This window comes from Dama dama, chromosome 1 (assembly GCF_033118175.1).
Source record: "Dama dama isolate Ldn47 chromosome 1, ASM3311817v1, whole genome shotgun sequence".
NCBI classification, from domain to species: domain Eukaryota; kingdom Metazoa; phylum Chordata; class Mammalia; order Artiodactyla; family Cervidae; genus Dama; species Dama dama.
In genome coordinates this window covers 79,442,789-79,466,300 of record NC_083681.1, presented here as the reverse complement: position 1 = coordinate 79,466,300, position 23,512 = coordinate 79,442,789, and the positions used below count along the sequence as shown (strand labels likewise).

At 39.1% G+C, this 23,512-nt stretch overlaps 2 pseudogenes; both read right to left on the bottom strand.

Moving 5' to 3' along the window:
* Positions 1–12,248: 12,248 nt before the first annotated feature.
* LOC133056343 (TLE family member 5-like) lies at positions 12,249–12,831 on the bottom strand (annotated as a pseudogene).
* A 4,855-nt stretch (positions 12,832–17,686) lies between these two features.
* On the bottom strand, positions 17,687–18,615 carry LOC133056335 (olfactory receptor 4A47-like; annotated as a pseudogene).
* Positions 18,616–23,512: the final 4,897 nt, after the last annotated feature.

Here is a 23,512-nt window from a genome sequence, read left to right as displayed (position 1 = left end):
AAATGAGGTACCACTTCATACCAGTCAGAATGGTTGCTATCCAAAAATCTACAAACAGTAAATGCTGGAGAGGGTGTGGAGAAAAGGGAACCCTCTTACACTGTTGGTGGGAATGCAAACTAGGACAGCCACTATGGAGAACAGTGTGGAGATTCCTTAAAAAACTGGAAATAGAACTGCCATATGACCCAGCAATCCCACTGCTGGGCATACACACTGAGGAAACCAGATCTGAAAGAGACACATGCACCCCAATGTTCATCGCAGCACTGTTGGTAACAGCCAGGACATGGAAGCAACCTAGATGCCCATCAGCAGACGAATGGATAAGGAAGCTGTGGTACATATACACCATGGAATATTACTCAGCCATTAAAAAGACTACATTTGAATCAGTTCTAATGAGGTGGATGAAACTGGAGCCTATTATACAGAGTGAAGTAAGCCAGAAAGATAAACACCAATACAGTATACTAACGCATATATATGGAATTTAGAAAGATGGTAACAATAACCCTATATGCGAGACAGCAAAAGAGACACAAATGCATAGAACAGTCTTTTGGACTCTGTGGGAGAAGGCAAGGGTGGGATGATCTGAGATAATAGGATTAAAACATATATTATCATATGTGAACCAGATCGTCAGTCCAGGTTCAATGCATGAGACAAGGTGCTCAGGGCTGGTGCACTGGGATGACCAAGAGGAGTGGGATGGGGAACACATGTACACCCATGGCTGACTCATGTCAATGTATGGCAAAAACCACCACATATTTTAAAGTAATTAGCCTCCAACTAAACAAATTAATTAAAAAAAATTAAGCACCAATATTCACTCTAATATATTAGATTATTTCAGTGGGTCAAGAATTTGATCTTCAGCTGAATACTTCTGTCTCCACCTCTCTCATGACTGCAGTTAGAAATTGTCAGACTGAGGTCATCTAAAAAGTTTATTCACTCCTACATCTTGTACCTAGGCTTGGAAACCTTGAAGTGGGGGCTGAAATAGCTGGTACTCCTTGAGATCATAAGGGTGGGTCCTAATCTGATAGAACCAGCATCCTTATAAGGAGTGGAAGGGGCAAAGAGCTTTCTCTTGTGCAAGTGCACAGAAGAAAGGCCATGCAAAGACAGAGTGAGAAGGTGCCCCATGCAAGGGAGAAAGAGAGAGTTCACCAGAAACCAACCTAGCAGTCACCTTGATGTTGGACATCAGCCTACAGAACTATGGGAAAATAAATGTCTGTTGTCTAAGCTCCACAGTCTGTAGTATTTTGTTATGGCAACCCATGCAGACTAAGGTGACAATGATAATGTTAAAAAAAAAAACTAGGTCTGGTGAACAGAGGCCTGAACTGCACAACCAGAATTCAACTCAGGAAAATCATGTTCCCTCATCTAATTACCAGATGCAAATATTTTTTCAAACCCAGAGATCTTTGAATTCACATATTCTTGAAAAAGGTATATGCAATATCACCACAAATAGGTGGCATAAATCTTCATTCCAACCTTTCTCTGATGGATCTGATACCATTTAGTTTGTTGATAGAAATTCTCAATTCTCTGAAGATACAAATGATTTCTAAATCAACTATTATTCAAAATACTAACTCAATGTAGTTTTTACAAGACTAGCTTATTGAAATTTAATTTTTAAGTGCAAATATGCAAGAATAGACATAGTTCTGAAAAAATTAGCAATGAAGGAATCCTAGGATTTTCAGACAGTAAAGTATATTCTAAATCAAATGTACACAATTACATTGTGTGTTAAATAGTACATGAATAAAGACATCAATGGAAGCTAGTGGAGGAACGAATTTGATGCAAACACATGCCATATTTTGGAAAACAAAGCTAGGATAACAAAGCCATGGGGAAAAATAATTATGCATCTACAATAATGACAATCTAGAAAAATAATTAAGATATAATCCCTACTTATCTCCTTATATCAAAGGAAAATGTAAACATAAAATATAAAGACAAAAAATTGAATGTTGAAAAATGTGAAGAATATTTTGACAACATTGAGTTAGACAAATTCAAGATATAGAGGTAAAAAATATTGATAGAATTAATTATGTAAATGTATAAATATTTGTACATGCCCAAAAATATTCTTCACTGTATTAAAAAATTAAAAAATAAATCACAAGCAGGAAAAATAATAATTCAAACACAGGGTAATAGGGATAATTAGTGTATAATTCAATCATTAAAATCTGTATTGAAAAGTGTCAGCAACCAAATACACACAAAAATTCATTAATAGGCAGCTCGTGAAAAAGGACTACAAATCATTTAAACATGGATGATACTCAAATTCAATTATGTTTATTGAATATCAATTAAAGTATACAAATGAAACAATTTGTTTAATCACATTTTCATATACCATAAATGTTTATCAAGCGCTAGTGGTTCAGCATGTTGTCAAATGCATTTTCCAAAGTAAAGAGAGTAGTAAGTTTGTTCAAGCTCATAATGGCATTTTTGCAATAACCATGAATATCAACATTTGAAATACATACACCACTTAACTCAATAATTCCACTTCTAGAAACTCATGCTAAGAAAATTTTAAAAAGACTTCTTTGCAGAATTATTTATTGTAGAAAAAGAGAATGAACTTGAAGCAAACTGGATACCTAAATTTTAGAGACTTTTAAAGAAGCTGAGCAGTATGAGAAAACTAGAATGAGTTAGATCTGTGAAGACTGTATGGAAAGATCTTCAGAAAACTGAGCTGCAAAATGCAAATTTATACAGAGATATACAGGCAAACACACGTGAAAATATGCTTCTTTTGCAAAAAATTATTATTTGAGTAATCTTAGAAACAGTATAGTGACTGCATCTGGAAAAACTGGGAAACTCTGATCTTGGTTGGACAGGAGGTACATTTTACATGATTCTATTTCTGTAGGGATTCTATTTTTTAACATTTACTATTATCCATCATACTTTCAATTTCTTTAAAGGAAACTGTTACACTAAATTTTCATACGTAGCAAATAAAAGTGAATGAAGAGGATAGAATATATAGTATATAATATTTTCATTAGTACAATAAAAAGTGAGGATAAAAGGTAAGAATCTGGTTACAAAAAATGAGAAAGTAATAAAAGTAATGCATATTAGTTAATTATTTTTGTAATTCTGACCAACACATTACATATGACTTATTGACTCTATTTTAAATCCATTTCAACTTTCCAGTTGTGGTGATAAACTAGACTTTGATGTTTACATTCAAGGAGGGTAACTACTATTAATAACATAAACAAATATTCTATTCTTTAACAAAACTCATGATAAATTCTTCAGAGAAAAGAAAAGTTTTCATCAAAACAATAGACTTTGATATTTGAAGTAAATTCCTAGTGTTAAACTACTTTCTCTGTAATGCACAGTGCACTTATTTGCTACTTGATCTCACTTTTTTTGTCCAGAGCTTCTTTATAGCATTCATGATCTCAGAACTTCTTAGACTATAAATCAATGGGTTCAGCATGGGGCTTATGACTGTATAAAACACACTCAATGATTTGTCAATGGGGAAGGTGTTAACAGGTCTTGCATACATGAAAATGCAGGGAACAAAGAAGCAGACAACCACAGTGATGTGGGAACCAGAGGTCTGGAGGGCTTTCCGCCTCCCTTCCTGACTCAGGTTCTTCAGAGAGTGCAGGATGACTCCGTAGTAGGCAAGTAAGAGCAGAAACAAAAGAGTGCACATCAGTCCTCCATGGGCCACCTCTAAAATGCCAATGACAAATGTCAGTACAGATGAGTTTCAATAAGGGGAACATGTCACACATATAGTGATCAACGACATTGGGGCCACAGAATGGGAGCCCATAAACAGTGCTAACTTGAATCATTGAGTGCAGAAAACCTCCAACACAGGACACCAGCAGCAGCGCAACACACACCCTTTTCCTCATGATCACCAGATAATGCAAGGGCTTACAGATGGCCACATAGCGGTCATAGGCCATCACCAGCAGAAGGGATATCTCAGATCCACCAAAAAAGTGCTCTGTAAACAGCTGGGTCATACAGGATTCAAAGGATATGGTATTCTCCCCAAAGAACAAGTCTGAAATCAATCTGGGGGAAGCAGAAGAGGAATAAACTAGATCTATAAATGATAAACTAGCAAGAAAAAAGTACATCGGTGAGTTCAGAGTCTTACTGACAGCTACAGTCACAACAATAAGCAGGTTGCCCACTACAGTCAAGATGTAGAAGAACAAGAACATAACAAAAAGGACTTTCTGCTCCTTTGGATTCTGTGTGAGGCCCAAGAGGATGAAGTAAGTTACATGGCTCCTTGGTTCCATCTAGTCTGTATCGGTGCTGTCTTCACATGTTAGAAGCAGTGTGCCTATAAAACAAGGGGGAAATTTTTAAATGAATTATAATTTTCATCCTTCGTTACAAATTCAATTAAAAGAATGTGTGTGGAGAATCTTTTCATATCCAATGTGTTATTGACATTTTAATTGCCAAGTAGAATAATGTAGAGTTGCTTGCCCTCATGATATAACACACAACTAGGTATCAGATAATTCCAGACCCATGTATTAAAGTTATAAGGATATTCACAGAAGTTAAGAGTCACAGTACAGGAATGTATAAATCAAAAGAGAATCAGAGAAGAATTTCCAGAAGAATTAATGCTTTAGCTGAATTTATTTTTTTAAGTGAATTAGCAGGAAAGGACAGGAATGGACTTCAGTGAAGTCACAAAGTGTAAAAGTGAGACTCACTTAAGGTAATTTACATAATCAATGTGAGTAGATCAAATCATGAAAAGAAGGTTTCTGTCCTGAATTGTCCCAGACCTCACTGATACTTCTTAGGTCTTTAAGTGAATATTTCCCCTTTCCTGATCAATAAACACTGCAACAGTCTAATTTTGTGCCTCCAGACCCTATGTTTCCCCTAATTTTCAAATTATATATCTCTAATTGTGGACATCCAGTTGAATGCAATTTAATATTTGTAAACTCCAGGAGTTGGTGATGGACAGGGAGGCCTGGCATGCTGCAGTTCTTGGGGTCACAAAGAGTCTGAACTGAACTGAACTAATATTTATAAAACAAACTTTTTTATTTTCCACAATAAACGTAGGCATTACCTATACAAAATTTAAAGAATTATTACCTATTTATCTTGCTAAATGGTATAATTTTCCATGTTATTGTTCAGATAAAAAAATTCAGTGCTCTTCACTTATTTTTTACTCTCATAAAAATTAAACAAATCCTATTGATGCTACTTTCAAAATATATCACAGATTGCAATCCCTTCTATTTTTTTTCTGCTATACTTTTTTTTTTTTTTTCCTGGTCCACTGTTATAACCTCCTACCAAGTCTCTCCGTGTTTATTCTGGCCTCCAAAATTGGTTCTCCTGAAGCAGCCCAAATTGTCCTTCTCAGTCTAATTCTGAAGATATCACTCTGCTGCTCAAAAGAATTACAGTACACCCCAATCATGCAGTCATAGTTTAATGTATCACATTTAATATTTATAGTAACATAGACTATAATCCCTGTTTCATAACTGAAAAAACCAAGGCTGAGAACATCTATTTCTTGTTCCCAAAGTCACACATTTCTAAGTGCTATACCCGCAATTGAATCTAAGTTTCATTTATTTCAAAGTAAGTTAATTTCTTCCATAATAAATAAAGGCACTCAATTGTTAAGCTGTCTCCCAGTATTCTCCATTAGTCTTACCTTGTGCAGGCTTGTCCACAATCTGAAGAATGAGGTTTAACTCAATGTAAGCCCTGGAATTCTTTCATCCAGTATGACAGTATAGGGCAAAGGAGCCTTATTACTTGAGGATAAAATTATGTCATTTGACTGTTCATTTTCTAAATGGATTCTTCTCATTATTCAGAAGGTCATTTTTACATGAAGTGTAGATTGTTTGAAAAGAATTCCACAGTGTACACAGAAAAACAAAGGTTTATCACATTAGGGAATTTATCAGAATGGCCAACAAATCCTATATAAACATAGGAAGATAGCAAATAGTCATTTCCCAGGGAAATTTTTCATAAGCAACCTCTTTCCTAATAACATTAAAAAGAAAAATAGCATTTGATTGTTTATCCCTTCTCGCTCTGTCACATTGACATGGCCAGATTGTATTTTTTAAGTCTAAGAAAGGACCTCCTGAAGAACTGATGCCAGTTACTAAGTGGGTAGCATTTTCTTCGACTTAAGAATGATGATCACAAAACACCCCATCCCTTCCAGATGCAATTATTATTGAATATTAGATTTGGAATGTGTCCAACACATCTTGCTTAATTAATTCAGTGACTGCAAGGAGATCAAAAGAGTCAACCCTAAAGGAAATTAGTCCTGAATATTCATTGGAAGGACTGATGCTGAGGCTGAAGCTCCAATACTTTGGCCACCTTATGGGAAGAACTGACTCACTTCAAAAGACCCTGATTCTGGGAAAGATTGAAGGTGGGAGGAGAAGGGGACACAAGAGGATGAGATGGTTGGATGGCCTTACCAACTCAATGGACATGAGTTTGAGTAAGCTCTAGGTAGTGGTGATGGTCAGGGAAGCCTGGTGTGCTGCAGTCCATGGGATCACAAAGAGTCAGACATGACTGAGTAACTGAACTGAACTGAACTGAACAGGTGATGTTTAAGCTGTGATTGAAAGGGTAGGAAGAAGCAGCCATTAGAAGCACTGTTACAGAAAGCAAAACTAAATAAAAATTCATAAATAAAATTATCTCACTTCAGCTGGATTAACCTAGAGCCTGTTATACAACATGAAGTAAGTCAGAAAGAGAAAAATAAATATGGTGTAATAGTACATATATATGGAACCTAGAAAAATGGTACTGTCGAACCTGTTTGCAAGGCTGCAATAGAGGTAGATACGGTGGAGGATGAAGAGGGTGGGACGAGTTGAGAGAGTAACATTGAAGCATACACATCACCATATATGAAATAGATTGCTAATGGAAAATTGCTGTGTAGTACAGGGAGCTCAACCTGTGCTCTGTGACAGCCTAGAGGGGTGGGATGGGGCGGGCGGTGGGAAGGAGGTTCACGAGAGGGGGCACGTACATATGCCTAGGCTGATTCATGCTGATGTGTGGCAGAAACCAACACTACATTGTTTAAAAAAAATTATCCTCCAATTAAAAAAAAAAAAACACTGTTAAATTATTAAAAGAGTTCAGGAGTACCTCAGCCACATGATAAACAAAAAATCCATATCCAGTCTGTGTGTGTGTATTCAGTCATATTCAACTCTTCATGACCACATGGACTGCAACCCACAATGTTCATCTGCCCGTGGGATATTCCAGGCAACAATGTTGGAGTGAGTTGCCATTCCCTTCTCCAGGGGATCTTCCCAACCCAGGAATCGAACCCACTCCTGCATTGGCAGGCGTATTCTTTACTACTGAGTCACCTGGGAAGCTCCCAGCCAATCCATACACATGCAAAAAGTAAAATAGACCCTATTTAATGTAAGGTCTTCCCAGGTGGGGAACGTGAAAGTGAAAGTGCTCAGTCATGTCCGATTCTTTGTGACCCTATGGACCGTAGCCTACCAGGCTCCTCCCTCCGTGGGATTCTCCAGGCAAGAATACTGGAGTGTGTTGTCATTTTCTTCTCCAGGGGATCTTCCCGACTCAGAGGTCGAACCCCCGTCTCCTGAATTGCAGCAGATGCTTTAACCTCTGAACCACCAGGGAAAACTAGTAGTTGAAACTTCGCCTTCCAATGCATGGGATGCAAGTTCAATCCCTGGTTGGGGACCTAGGTTCCCACATGCCTCACGGCCAAAAAATCAGAACATACAACAGATGCAATATTGTAAAGATGTTGTAACAAATTCAATGAAGACTTTAAAAATGATCCACATCAAAAAAAAAAAAAAAAAAGAAAACTAAACTTAAACAAAGAAAATGCAACAAAAAGACATTGTTTCCTCAAAAGCAACAAAAATGTAAATGCTTAGAATTAACATTAATCTAGAACCACATTGGATAGGAAAATAATTGAAAAGATACCAATTTATTCCTCAACATTATCTATGTATTCAATTCAATCCCAATAAATATCACCACCAAAGCTTAAAACAAAAGCAAAACAAAAACAAAAGTACCTCACAAGAGTTGTACTTGGAAAAATCTAAAATTTTCATAGAAAATTATATGATAGTACTAAATTTAAAAATGTGTGCCTGCTCGTCCTGTTCCAGATTTTAATGGGAAGCTATAAACTTTTAAATGTGAGTGTATTAGCTGTGGATCTCTCATATTTGAACAGTATCATGTTCAGGTACACTCCTATTTGCAGCTTATTGAAAGTATTTTTATGAAATAATGTAAAAGTTTATATGATCATAAACAACTCAAGGAGAAATTAAGGAAATAACTCTACCACAACATCAAAAAGAATAAAATAGTTAAGAATAAGCTTAACCAAGAAGACAATAGTCCTGTAAATTGAAAACTATAAGCATTACTCAGAGATATTATAGAACACACACATATATGGGAAGACATTTATGAGCTGGACTATTTAACAGTATTAAGAAATTAATACTATCTCAGGTGATCTAAAATATAGTGCAATCCCTATCAAAACACCAAAAATATTTTTAGCAAAAATAGAAAAATCCATGCTAAAATCCATATGGAATCTCAAGGACTACAAATTACCAAAACAATATTGAAAAAGAAGTTAGAGAGCTCATACTTCTACATTCTAAAACAAACTACAAAGCTATAGTAATCCCAGCACCCATATTGAAATAAAGATGAATAACAGATTAATAAACTATAATAGACAGCCTAGAAATAAATCTATAAATATGTATTTAATAAATTTCAACAAGGGTGTCAAGAAGATTTAATGGAGAAAGGGTTTTATATGACACTAATTGAAAAAGGCAGTCACATGCACACACACAAAAGCAGATTTTGTATGATTCCAACTGACTGAGGCAAATAAAACAGATTCATAGACAGAAAGTAGAATGGAGGTTGCCTGGGTCTCTGTAGGTGAAAATGGGAAATTTTCTTTAATAATTATGGACTTTCAGTTTGTGAAGTTGGACTAGTTCTCAAGATAGACACTAGTAACATTTACACAACAATGTGAATTAAATTAATACCACCTTAAGATGGTGAAAATTATACATTTTATTATGTAACAGTTCAGTTCAGTTCAGTCCCACAGTCCTGTCCGACTCTTTGTGACCTCATGAAATGCACCACACCAGGCTTCCCTGTCTGTCACCCAATTCCTGTCCATTCCCAACTCCCAGAGCTTGCTCAGACTCATGTCCATTGAGTTGATAATGCCATCCAACCATCTCATGCTCTGTCGTCCCCCTTCTCCTCCCACCTTCAATCTTTTCCAGCATCAGGGTCTTTTGCAGTGAGTCAGTTCTTTGCATCAGGGGGTCAAAGTATTGGAGTTTTAGCTTCAGCATCAGTCCTTCCAATGAATATTCAGGGTTGATTTCCTTTAGAATGGACTGGTTTGATCTCCTTGCAGTCCAAGGGACTCTCAAGAGTCTTCTCCAACACCACAGTTCAAAAGCATCAATTGTTGACACTCTGCTTTCTTTATAGTCCAACTCTCACATCCATACATGACTACTGGAAAAACTATAGCTTTGACTAGACAGACCTTTGTTGGCAAGGTAATGTCTCTGCATTTTAATATGCTGTCTAGCTTGGTCATAATTTTCTTCCAAAGAACAAGTGTCTTTTCATTTCAGGGCTGCAGTCACCATCTGCAGTGATTTTGGAGCCCCAAAAAATTAAGTCTCTCCCTGTTTTTTTGGTTCCAGCATCTATTTGCCATGAAGTGATGGCATTGGATCGCATGATGTTAGTTTTTTGAATGTTGAGGTTTTTTTTTTTTTTTTCCTTTAAGCAGTTCTGTTTACTAGACATGTAGGTTTTTTTCTGCTGTTTTAACTCTTGTAAGTGGCACAACTGTGAACATCATTTTTTTGTTTGTTTCATTAATTTTTTATTTTTTTAAATTAATTTATTTGTTTTAATTGCAGGCTAATTAATGTTGAGGTTTTTTTTCTTTTTTTTCTATTTATTTTTATTAGTTGGAGGCTAATTACTTTACAATATTGTAGTGGTTTTTGTCATACATTGACATGAATCACCCATGGATTTACATGTATTCCCCAACCCGATCCCCCCTCCCTCCTCCCTCTCCACCCGATCCCAGCTAATTAATGTTGAGTTTTAAGCCAGCATTTTCACTCTACTCTTTTACTTTCATCAAGACGCTCTTCAGTTCTTCACTCTCTGCCATAAGGGTGGTGTCATCTGCATGTCTGAGGTTGTTAATATTTCTCCCAGCAATCTTGATTCCAGCTTGTGCTTCATCCAGCCCAGGGTTTCTCATGATGTACTCTGCATATAAGTTAAATAAGCAGGGTGACAATGTATAGCTTTGATGTCCTCCTTTCCCAATTTGGAACCAGTCCTTTGTTCCATGTCTGGTTCTAACTGCTGTTTCTTGACCTGCATACAGATTTTTCAGTGGCAAGTAAGGTGGTTTGGTATTCCCATCTCTTAAAGAATTTTCCACAATTTCTTGTGATCCACACAGTCAAAGGCTTTGGCATTGTCAATAAAGCAGAAGTAGATGTGTTTCTGGAACTCTCTTGCTTTTTCAATGATCCAGCGGATGTTGGCAATTAGATCTCTGGTTCCTCTGCCTTTTCTAAATCCAGCTTGAACATCTGGAATTTCACAGTTCACGTATTGTTGAAGCTTGGCTTGGAGAATTTTGAGGATTACTTTGCTAGCATGTGAGATGAGCGCAATTGGGAGGTAGTTTGAACATTCTTTGGCATTGTCCTTCTTGGGGATTGGAATGAAAACTGACCTTTTCCAGTCCTGTTGAAAATATAAATTTATTATGCATACTTGACCATAATTTAAAAAAACAAACTTAAGAACTCAGGTCACCTCATTAATTGATTTATGATGTGAATCTGGACTAAAGTACAATAGGCAAATAACCCAATAGCCCCAAATGTGTGCAAATATCATTGGCTTCAGATACACATGGGTAATTTGTTTAAGAGACAAAAAAGTCAATCCAATAAAGAAGGAAATGGCAACCCACTCCAGTATTCTTGCCTGGAAAATTCCTTGGACAGAGCAGCCTGGTGGGCTACAGTCTACGAAGTCGCAGTAGGACACAGCTAAGCAATTAACACTTTCATTTTCGTGTCAATCGAATGACAAACTACTAAATTAGAACCTCTAGTTTTACTTTTTTTTTTTAACCTTCTCACGTCTTTATTTGAAAGGCACAGCTAAGCCCACCCTCAATCCAGCATTTTCACTTCTCTCCGTAGAGATCAAACGCCTGAACACAACGAAAGCTGACAGTTTAAAAGGCTATATACAGACACAGGTGTGGGTGTTGCTTTTTTTTCTTTTTTCATTTTTCTCTTTTTCCTTTTTTTAATATCCCTTTTCTTAAAAGACAAGCTAGTATACTGGAAAAGGGGGGGGGGGGGATAAAAACCAAGACAACTTGAGTACCCTCATCTTTATTCGGGAAGGGGAGAGAGGGAATTCTGAGTTGCTGGCCCCACTCTGTTCCCCTGGGGCTAAGATCGCTGTTGGCGGCCCCTTTCTTTTGTGGGTGCAGGCATCAGGAGCTCATGGAGGGTGAGTGGGTGGGAGGGAGAGACGCAGGGTGCCCGGGTGGGGGTGGGGTGGGGAGGGGCAGCTAGCACTGTGTTCGAACGCAGTGCCAGGATGGCAGGCTGGGTGTCCCCCAAGGTGGGCCCTCCCCCCCACCCCCGGCGGGTAGACTGTCAGTTACATGTGTGTGAATCAGGGAAATGCAGGGGGTGTTGGACCTCTTGAGGTTTTGCTCCCTGAGGACCTGGCCTCCCGCCTGCATCTCCAGGCCTCAGCTTGCCTCATCTGTGGTATGCGTGGGTACTGACCCATTCAGGCTACAGGGGAGGAGGAGAGAGGCCAGGAACTGGGGGTAGGAGCCAAGCGAGGGTAGGGCCCAGAAGCAGGGCGGCAGCCCCGGCAGGCAGCTACCGTAAATACCGCCGGAGTCTGGCCAATCCCAAGCTATTACTGTGTCTCGCGTGCTGAACCTTCCTCTCTCTCAGGGTCTGTCTCCCCTCTGTCCCAGCCCCCACCCTCCCCATCCCAGCCGCCCACTAGTCCGACTTCTCGCCGTCGTCCTCCTGGTGGGTGTCACCGTCATGCCCGTTTTTGTCTTCCTTGGAGAGGTGGGCCTGGGAGCCGACAGAGAGAGGAGGCGGTGGCCGCGCTGACCGCCGGCAGAGAAGGGGGCTGCAGCCCCACAGGCAGGGGGGTCGGGGCAGGGCCAGAGCCTGCCGCTGAGGCAGCTGGTGGGCTTGGAGCTGCTGTCGGATGACGGAGTTCAGCTCGGGAGCAGTGCCCTGCTTAGCCCTCTGATGGCTCCCAAGACCTGCAGCTGGTGCTCTTGGGACAGGTAGGCCAGGACCTGGGCGCACATCCCATGTAGCCCCTTGCCGATTTCAGCCTGCTTGCGCATCTCGACGTTCAAGCCATAGGACATCTCCTAGAGCATCACTTAACGACGCTGCGTTTCTGACGTCTCGCTGGCCAGCTTGTCACATTGGAGTTTCAGACTGTGGTACTGAGCCTGCAGCAGTTGAAACTCATCTTTGATGCGATCGCAGGAGTCCGAAGTAGTGAATTTGAGTTGCTGGGGGAGATGTGACGAGCCCAATGCCTGCTTTATGGAAACATCATGTCAGTCGCGGCGGGGGGCGCGGGCTGCGCCCCGGCCGTGCGCCCCCGCTCGGCTAGGGCTGTGCGCCCCGGCTCGGGCTGCTCGGGGCGCCGGCGGCCGCGCCTTTGTCCCGGCGCCCATCCGGAGCTCCCAGGGCCGCCGCCGGCTCCCGCGCCCGGCTTCGCCCCCTTCCTGCCTAGTTTTAAATTTTCAGTTTATATTTCAGTATAGTTGATTAAAATGTGTTAGGTGCAGGTGTACTGCAAAGTGAGTCAGACATATGTGTATATAGCTAGTTAGACAGATGTGTATATATATATATATACACCTGTATCATTCAGACATATATGTATATAGATAGATAGACGTGTATATATATATATACACCTGTATCATTTTTTTCTCAATTTTTTTCATTTAAGTTTTTACAAAATAGTGAGTAGAGTTCCCTGGGTTATATAGTATGTCTTGTTGACTATCTACTTTAAATATAATAGCAAATATTTGTCAATCTCAAATTTTTTTATAATCAATTCAGCAAATATTAAGTACCTACCATGGACTACCATGGACTAGGCATTGTTCTAAGTACTCAGGATGCATCAGAAAAAGAAAGGAGGCCCAAAAAAAGCCTGGGTGAGAAAGAAATGAAATCCAAATTTTTTATTTTGAAGTTTCAAAATCAGGTTTTGGTTGTAAGTTAGAAAACATATTTGAAGGATTTTATGCTCCTCCAGATACATTCAGAATGCCTGGTTATGCATGGGGAAGAGTGGATTTTATAAAGTGAATGTCCCTCTCTACAAAGCAGTAGAAATATACACAACACAGATTATACACCAGAGACAGGACTTAAACTCTACCCTGCAAAGAAAGGCACCAAAGTGACTGATGGACCCCTGATTGGGAAGAGTTTACTCTCAGAGTGACAAGGAATAATCTGTGCTATGTGGAAGAGTGACGACCTAAAGAGAAATTGTATTGAGTCATAATAAAATAAACATGTTTGCATTTCAAAAAGTAAAATCTCTATAACCATCCTAACAACTTCTCTTTTTTTGATTATTTGTTAACTAGCTTTTATTTGTATGTTTTTCTTGGTATTGTTTGTTTGCTTCTGGTCATGCCATGTGAATTGTGGGATCCTACCTTTACCAGGGACTGAATCTAAGCCCTAGGCAATGAAAGTCTGCAGTCCCAACCACTGGAAACCCAGAGAATCTCAGAACCATAATGAATTCTGAACAGGGCAATATAGAAATTTAAATACAGTTTTCATAATGGTTAGTGATATTCTGCCTGGACCTTACCCCTGAGTACTTATATGTCAAAATCAACATACTTTTGATAAACAATGTTCAGTTGGCCCTGAACAATAAAATTGTATTTATTTTCTATTCACCATTTAAAATACAAAGCCATTTCATATTGTTATGATTATTTCCCAAGCTCATATTTTCACTCCAAAAATTCCTCATTGCATTTTTTCACCTCTAGATTTCTGAGTGAGTAAGTTTAATAAGTTTAACAAAGGAGTTATCATGATATAAAATAAGCCACGCCTTCAGGGCAAATAAGCAGGGCACAAAGATTACGATGACCACAGTGATGTGAAAGACATAGGTGGAGAGGACTTTCAATCTCCCCTCCAACCTATAAGTCTCTATGCAGCACAAGCTGACCACATGGGAGACCATCAGGTGGAAAATATTTAACCGATAAATGAACCCACTGTTAGCAGCAAGAGAGACCAAGGGTATGAGAGTCCATGCAGACAGGTTTCAGTAAAGGGTTTAATTCACACATGGATGGTCTGTGACATGGGAGCCGCAGACAGGCAGCAACATCATGAAGAGAATCTGGGTGATTGCAAGGACAATCCTGTAGCTCCCATATCTGAAAGAGTGAGCCACATCCCTTCCTGTACTGTGAAACCATCATGTCACTCATGATATGATGGTTTTGAAATGTTGCTGCTACGAGCCGGGAACAATGCTGGGATCTGTGGCCTCCAGAGGAGAGGAATTCAATCCAGGGCCAGAGACAAGGCTTGATCACTCGGAGCTTTCTGTGTAGCAAGGTTTTATTAAAGTATAAAAGAGACAGTGAAATCTTCTGACGTAGACATCAGAAGGGGACAGATAGAGTGCCCCCTTGCTAGTTTTAAGCAAGAAGTTATATGCCTATTCAGTTCAGTTCAGTTCAGTCTCTTAGTCGTGTCTGACTCTTTGTGATCCCATGAATCACAGCACACCAGGCCTCCCTGTCCATCACCAACTCCCAGAGTTTACTCAAATTCATGTCCATCAAGTCGGTGATGCCATCCAGCCATCTCATCCTCTGTCATCCCCTTCTCCTCCTGCCCCCAATCCCTCCCAACATCAGGGTCTTTTCCAATGAGTCAACTCTTCACATGAGGTGGCCAAAGTACTGGAGTTTCAGCTTCAACATCAGTCCTTCCAATGAACACCCAGGACTGATCTCCTTTAGGATGGACTGGTTGGATCTCCTTGCAGTCCAATGGACTCTCAAGAGTCTTCTCCAACACCACAGTTCAAAAGCATCAATTCTTTGACGCTCAGCTTTCCTCACAGTCCAACTCTCACATCCATACATGACCACTGGAAAAACCATAGCCTTGACTACACGGACCTTTAGCAAGTTCCTAAGTAGAGAAAGGAAATGCCTGAAAACTGAGAGACTTGCAACAGGCCCCTCACCCACAACAGGAATTTTGAGATAGCGTTGGCTTTTTCACTCTCCTCTTTCACTTTCATCAAAATACTGCAAGTAGTTTAAAAAGGTAAAAACATATAACCAGAAAATATTAGTTACATATTCAATGGTAAAAAGTTCTTTTTTTCTTCCATTTTATTTTTTAAATTAGGAAAGTAAGATAGCACATTTACAGGAGACTTGGAAAATGCAGAACAAAGTTACATATAGTTCCATTGTGTGCGTGCTGGGTGCTCACTCAGTCATGTCCAGTTCTTTGTGACCTCATGGACTGTATCCCATGAAGCTCATCTGTCCATGGGATTTTCCAGGCAAGAGTACTGTAGTGGGTTGCCATGCCCTCCTCCAAGGGATCTTCCAAACCCAGGAATGGAATCCACATCTCCTGTGTCTCCTGCATTGCAGGCAGGGTTCTTTACCTGCTGAGCCGTCAGGGAAGTTCATAGTTCCACTATATACTACAATTACTTTTTAAGTACATAAATTAACATTGTTAGTTGGAATTTCAATATCAAAAGGCAAAAATTAATAACACACTCTAGTGAGTGGGTTCTTCGTAGCAAGTGGCCAAAGTATTAGAACTTCAGCTTCAGCATCAAAAAAAAAGAAAAAATACAAATCAAACAAAACATATGGAAAAATGTCCAAACTCAATTATATCAAAAGGGTAGTTGTTAAAATGTAAAATTAACTTTAATCAGTTATCATAAATATTTATCAGTGACTGGTCTTGAGAATGTGAACAAAAGACTTCTCATAGACAGTGTACAGGACTGTAGCTATTAGAACAATCTCAAGAATGGTAGTTTGGCAATAACTATCAATTTCAACATTTTAAATTCATATACTACATTACCACTGATTCAAATATCATAGCTACAATTCTATGCCTATGAACTATATTTGTACATACTCAAAACCATATGTTCATTGGAAAATTATTTGTCATAGAAAAATTTAGCAGCCACATGAAGAGAAATGGACATATTAATTTTAGTATAAAATTATGAGGAGTATTGTGCAGCATAAGAAAGGTTATGAGATATATATGGACTCCTACAAAAACATTTTTTCAAGACATTGCATAGTAAAATCAAGGATTATATATAGAGATAGTAACAAATATCCATATGTTAAACACATTTGCATTTGCAAAGATTATTGCCAAATGAAAAATTAAGAAACAAAATTAGGGGTTATGTTTATGAAGACTAGAAAATGCTGAGAAAAAAATAGGAAATTTGGAAATTTATTTGAGACTTAATCCTATATTGTTTGGGCTTCCCTGCTAGGTCAGTTGCTAAAGAATCCACCTGCAATGCAGGAGACCTCAGTTCAATTCCTGGTGGGGGAAGATCCACTGGAGAAGGGATAGGCTACCCACTCCAGTATTCTTGGGCTACCCTTGTGTCTCAGCTGGTAAAGAATCTGCCTGCAATGCAGGAGACCTGGGTTTATTTCCTTGTTGGGAAGATCCCCTGGAGAAGGGAAAAGCTACCCACTCCAGTATTCTGGCCTGGAGAATTCCATGGACTATACAGTCCATGGTGTTGCAATGAGTCGATCATGACTGAGCAAATTTCACTGTTTTCAATCCTATATTGTTTGGTTTTCATATGTGCTGTTAATTAATCCCTATTTTATTTCAAATTTTCTTGTAAACAGTAAAATATTTAGCTTAAAATTTGGGGGCAAAGTGTGTTGGAAATATAGCAAAGAAGACAGTCTATATAAAATAACAATTTTTAAGTTGTAGAAATAAATGAGTTTACTTAAATGACAAGAATCTAAATAAAAATTACTCCATGTCTGAACAAGAGTAAAAAAGATAAAAGCATAAATGATCAAAAATCAGTATAACTATATAATTGTAACCTTACAAATTAATTATATATCATTAATATCTTGCTGTATAAGCATTAAATCTTGTTAGCTACAGTGATAAAAAGGTATTTATAGGCTTTATACTCTAGTAGAGAGGAAAACTTTTAACAGCACAGTTGTATAACTATCTTTAATTATAATTGTAGTAAAATTTTTGCAAAAAAGAGAAATCAGAATCAAATTTTAAAATGACTTCAGCATTCTAGGAAAATGGACCCTAATGTCGAATGACTCCCTTCATGGTGGATGATATACTTATTTAATATGAGATATGATGCTTCTTCTCCAGAGCTTCTTCATAGCATTAGTCAACTCAGAATTTCTTAGACTGTAGATTAATGGGTTCAACATGGGAGTTATGACTGTATAGAGCACACTCAATAATTTGTCAATGGGGAAGGTCTTAGCAGGTCTTGTGTTTATGAAAATACAGGGAACAAAAAAGCAGACAACCACAGTGATGTGGGAACCACAGGTCTGGAGGGCTTTCCGCCTCCCTTCCTGACTCAGGTTCTTCAGAGAGTGCAGGATGACTCCATAGGAGATGAGTAAGAGCAGAAACCCAAGAGTACAGATCAGTCCTCCATTGGCCACAACTAAGACGCCAATGACATAGGTCTCAGTACAGACGAGTTTTAATAATGGGAACATGTCACACATATAGTGATCCATGACATTGGGGCCACAGAATGGGAGCCCATAAATAGTGCCAAGTTGAATTACTGAGTGCAGAAAACCTCCAACCCAGGACACCACCAGCAGTAAAACACACACCCTTTGCCTCATGATCACCAAATAATGCAAGGGCTTACAGATGGCCACATAGCGGTCATAGGCCATCACCAGCAGAAGGAAGACCCCAGATCCAGCAAAAAAGTGTCTGTAAACAGCTGTGTCATGCAAGATTCAAAGGTTATGATTTTTTCCCCAAAGAACAAGTATGAAATCAACCTGGGAGTGATAGAAGAGGAATAAGTGCTATCCATAAATGATAAGCTAGCAAGAAAAAAGTACATTGGTGAGTTCAGGGTCTTACTAATGGTTATAGTCACAATAATGAGCAGGTTTCCCATCACAGTCAAAATATAGAAGAGCAAGAACATAACAGAAAGGACTTTCTGCTCCTTTGGATTCTGTGTGAGGCCCAGGAGGACAAAGTAAGTCACATTGCTCCTTGCTTCCATTTCGTCTGTACAGAAGCTGACTTCACATCTGAGTAGTTTACCTCCAAAATGAAGGGAAAAACACTTAAAGACAGAAAAGACTTCAATGTTTGTTTTTTATTTATCCATTCATTAGAAGATATGCATGGAGCATCTATTTGTGTCCAATATGTCATGGACATTTTTATTACCAAGTTGAATAAGGCATAGTTCACTTCACTCTAGTCCTAGGCACATCATGAGGAATCAGGCAATTCCAGACCCACATAATAGATGCCATTAAATGAGTATCAATACCGGGCTAAGAGTCACAGTAGGATTTTCTCAAACTAGAATCAGAGGAAGGCTTCCCAGTAGAAGCAATGCTGAAGCTGAGTTTTTAAAAATGCAAGAATAAAAAAGATGGGAAGGGAAGTTCATGAAGAGGTGCACCATTTATAAGGTCAAAGAAGTGCAAGACTTGAGACCCGCTTAAGGTAATTTACATAATAATAGAGTAGATCAAACAATAAATAGAAGTTCCCTGTCCTGAAGTCTCTCAAACTGCACTGACACTTCTTAGGTCTTTAGGTGGATACTTCCCTTTTCCTGGCCAATAAACACGGCAGCAATCTAAACTGTGTCCCTAGTCCCTAACTCTCCTCTAATTCTCAAACTTAGATATATGCCATGCATGGAATTTCCCAGGCAAGAATACCGGACTGGTTGCCATTTCCACCTCCGAAGGATCTTCCCAATCCAGGGATCTAACCCTTGTCTTCTGCCTCTCCTCCACTGGCAGGCGGATACTTTACCACCAAGCTGCCTATATGCAACATTTCTAATTTTGGACATCCGATTGATTGACAATTTAGTAATTATTAAACTTTTAAATAGGCCACACTAAACATAATGGTTTCAAATTGTCCACACTAAACATAACACTAAACATATAAAATTTAAAGAGGTGTTCTGTATTTATCTCATTAAATGCTATCATTTTCCATGTTATTTTTCAGACAAAAAACTTTCAGTACTGTTCTCATTTATCAATTTCATAAAATCTTAATAAATCTTATCAACTCAATATATCAAAATATATTACAAATATGATCATACCCAACTTCTTAATTTCTTAGAAATAGCTTTCTACCAAGTCTCTCCAAAAAATTGGAGAAAAAATTATTCTGGCCTCCAAAAAACTGGTTCTCCTGAAGCTGCCCAAATTGTCCTTTTTAATCTTATTCTGATAGCATCTCTCTTTTGCTCAAAGATCCTGCAATATATTTCAAACATATACTCATATCTTAATGTAACACATTTAATATTTACTGTAACAAGAACCACAATCCTCATTTCATAACTGAAGAAGCTAAGGTTCAGAACAACTAATTCAGTTTCCCAAGTCACATTTTTAAGTGATATACCTAGAGTTGAGTCTAAGTTTGATTTCAAAGTAATTGAATTTCTACATAATAATTTCTCACAATTGGGAGACTTGTTCCCACTATTTACTGTTAGTTTTATCTTGTGGAGTCTTGTTCAGAATCTGAAGGATGACCTTACATTACTCATAAACGATGAAATTATTTTTCATCCAGTTTGGCAACAGAGGGCAAAAAGCTGCCTTATTAATTGAGGATATAGTTTATTTTGTTTGACTGTCTGTTCATTAACTTCATGGAGTCTTCTGATTATTCAGAAGGTTATTTTTATGTGCAGTATATATTATTTTAATGGAATTCCATTGTGCACAGAGAAAAGAGAAGTTTGTTACGCTGGGAAATTTATCAAAATGACCAGGAAATTCTATATATACATAGAAGATATCAATTAGTCATTTTGCAGGGAAATTTTTCACAAGTAACTTATTCCTGCTAATGTCAAAAAAAAAAAAATGAATTTGACTTTTTATCCCTTTTCACTCTGTCATGTTAGCATGGACAGAGTAGTTAATTGAGATTTTGAAAAAATTTCCTAAACTTTTTGGAGCCATGCCTTAAGTCTAAGAAACGACCATCTGAAAAATTTCTGTCAGTCACTAAGTGGGTAGCATCTTCTTCCTGTTAGGGGTGAAGATCACAAGATATTTCATCCCTTCCAGCTGCAATTATCATTGAGTCCTGGAATTGGCATGTGTCCAGGACTAATTCTTGCTTTATTAATTCACTGCGATTTTCCCCACACTTTTAAAGGAAGTCCATATGTAAAGTTATTAATAGGCCAAATCACAAAATTAATGTCAGAAAGGTGCAATGTGGACAAAGAGCTCCAGAATCATGAAATGACTACAAATCAAGAATGAAATATCTACTCAGTCATTTAGCTTTAGTGAAATTATTTGTTATGTGTTTCCCTAACAGCCATAGCAAGATTGTTTCCTTTTATACAATATCCAATTTAATTATCTTAAATTTGCTTTTATATATGTATATAAAATATCAAAAAACACAATTAAATGCATTAAAATTTTATATATAGTAAATAATCCAGTTATTAATTTTTCAAAAAGTTGATGATACCCGCATTTGACCAGCAACCATGCTATAAGTAAGGATACAAGAATTAATAAAATCAGGGGGAAATCATGTAAAACTTTCCCCTGTGTGGATCTTATTTTGTTATAATAGAATCATATAAAAAAGAAGGAGACAATTTTTAGAAAGAAGTTGCAGTTTTGAAGATGGCGGAGGAGTAGGACGGGGAGACCACTTTCTCTCCTACAAATTCATCAAAAGAATAACTGAATGCAAAACAAACTTCACAAAACAACTTCTGATCACTAGCTGAGGTCATCAGGCGCCCAGAAAAGCAGCCCATTGTCTTCGAAAGAAGGTAGGACAAAATATAAAAGATAAAAAGTGAGACAAAAGAGCTAAGGACGGAGATCCGTCCCGGGAAGGGAGTCTTAGGCGGCATTGCTTGGGGTAGGGTCTGGGGCTGAGTGCCCTGAGGACAATCGGAGGGAGCTTCTGTGAGTTGCCAACTTGAACTGTGGGAGACCAAAAGAGAGAGAGAAAATTAACCGGCCGGAACACACTGCCGGCCGTTCGCAGAACAAAGAGACCGAGAAAGTCCAGAGAAGAGCTCGCAGGCTACGGACCGGCCCAGCCCCGCCGGAGGCAGGAGGCAGGGGGGAGGGGAAGGTCGCGGCGAGACACAGGGCGCAGGCACCCGACCGGCGCGGGCGGGGACTGGGGCTGGGGACGCGGAGGGCAGAAGGCGCGCGCACCCGACTGGCGCCAGCGGAAACTGAGACTGGGTCCGCGGAAGGGAGGGGGCGCGCCACTCCTGGGGAGAGTGCGCCCACCAAGCCCCTGGCTGCCTGGACCGCTCTGACGGGGAAGGCACAGACAGCAGGCGCAGCTTTTCGTTCCGCGCTTTTGTGGAACACCCAAGGGCTGGAACCTCACGCAGCGCGGGGCGCGCTCCCTATAGAACAGCTGGGAGCCTGAGCAGCGCAGACGGAGAAAGCAGCGTCAGCCCCTCGCGGCAGCGCCAGCCCGTCCCCGCGATGCAAGCCCCTCCCCGCGGAGCGACGGAACTAGCTGCCTGAATAAGAGTCCACCTCCGCCCGCCTGTGTCAGGGCAGAAATGAGGCTCTGAAGAGACCGGCAAACAAGCCAAATAAACAAAGGGAACCGCTTCAGAAGGGACTGGTGCAACAGATTAAAATCCCCGTAGAAAACACGGACTACACAGGAAGGGGCCTGTAGATATCGAGAAGTGTAAGCTGGAACGAGGAGCTATCTGAAACTGAGCCGAACCCACACTGACCGCAACAGCTCCAGAGAAATTCCTAGATATATTTTTACTTTTTTTTTTTTCTAAGTAAGGAAGAAAAAAAAAAAATTTTTTTTTCTTTTTTTCTTTTTTCTTTTTTATTTTTTCTCTTTTATTTTCCTTTAAAATTCCCTATAACTCCCCCATTACTCCTTCACTTTCATTTTCATAGATTTTTACAATTTTTTTAATTAGGAAAAAAAATTTTTTTTCCTCTTTCTTTCTTTTTTTTTTTTCTTTTTCTTTTTTTTCTTTCATTTTTCTCTTCTTTTTTCTATTTTTCTTTTTCTCTTATTTCTTTTAAAGTCCTCTAGTACTCCTCTACTACTCCTTAATTTTCATTTTCAATACACCTTACAAAAAATAAAAGGAAGAGAAGCCATATTTTTAAACCGAAGATTATTCTCTCCCAATCTTGACTCTCTGTTTCTACCTCAGGACACCTCTATTTCCTCCTTTCCCCTTCTCTTCCCAATCCAATTCTGTGAGTCTTTGTAGGTGTCTGAGATACGGAGAACACTCTGGGAACAGACAGCTGCGTAGATCTGTCTCTCTCCTCTTGAGTCCCCCTTTTTCTCCTCCTGCTCATCTCTATCTCCCTCCTCCCTTTTCTCCTCTTCATGTAACTCTGTGAAACTCTCTGGGTGTCCCTAATGGGGGAAAATCTTTTCGCCATTAACCTAGAAGTTTTATTATCAGGGCTGTATAGTTGGAGAAGTCCTGAGACTACAGGAAGAATAAAACTGAAATCCAGAGGCAGGAAACTTAAGCCCAAAACCTAAGAACACCAAAAAACTCCTGACTACATGGAACTTTAAGTAATAAGTGACCGTCCAAAAGCCTCCATACCTACACTGAAACCAACCACCACCCAAGAGCCAATAAGTTTTAGAGCAAGACATACCACGCAAATTCTCCAGCAACGCAGGAACATAGCCCTGAACGTCAACATACAGGCTGCCCAAGGTCACACCTAAAACATAGACCCATCTCAAAACTCATTACTGGGCACTCCATTGCTCTCCAAAGAGAAGAAATCAAGTTCCATGCACCAGAACACTGACACAGCTTCCCTAACCAGGAAACCTTGATAAGCCAATCGTCTAACCCCACCCACTGGATAAATCCTCCACAATAAAAAGGAACCACAGACCTC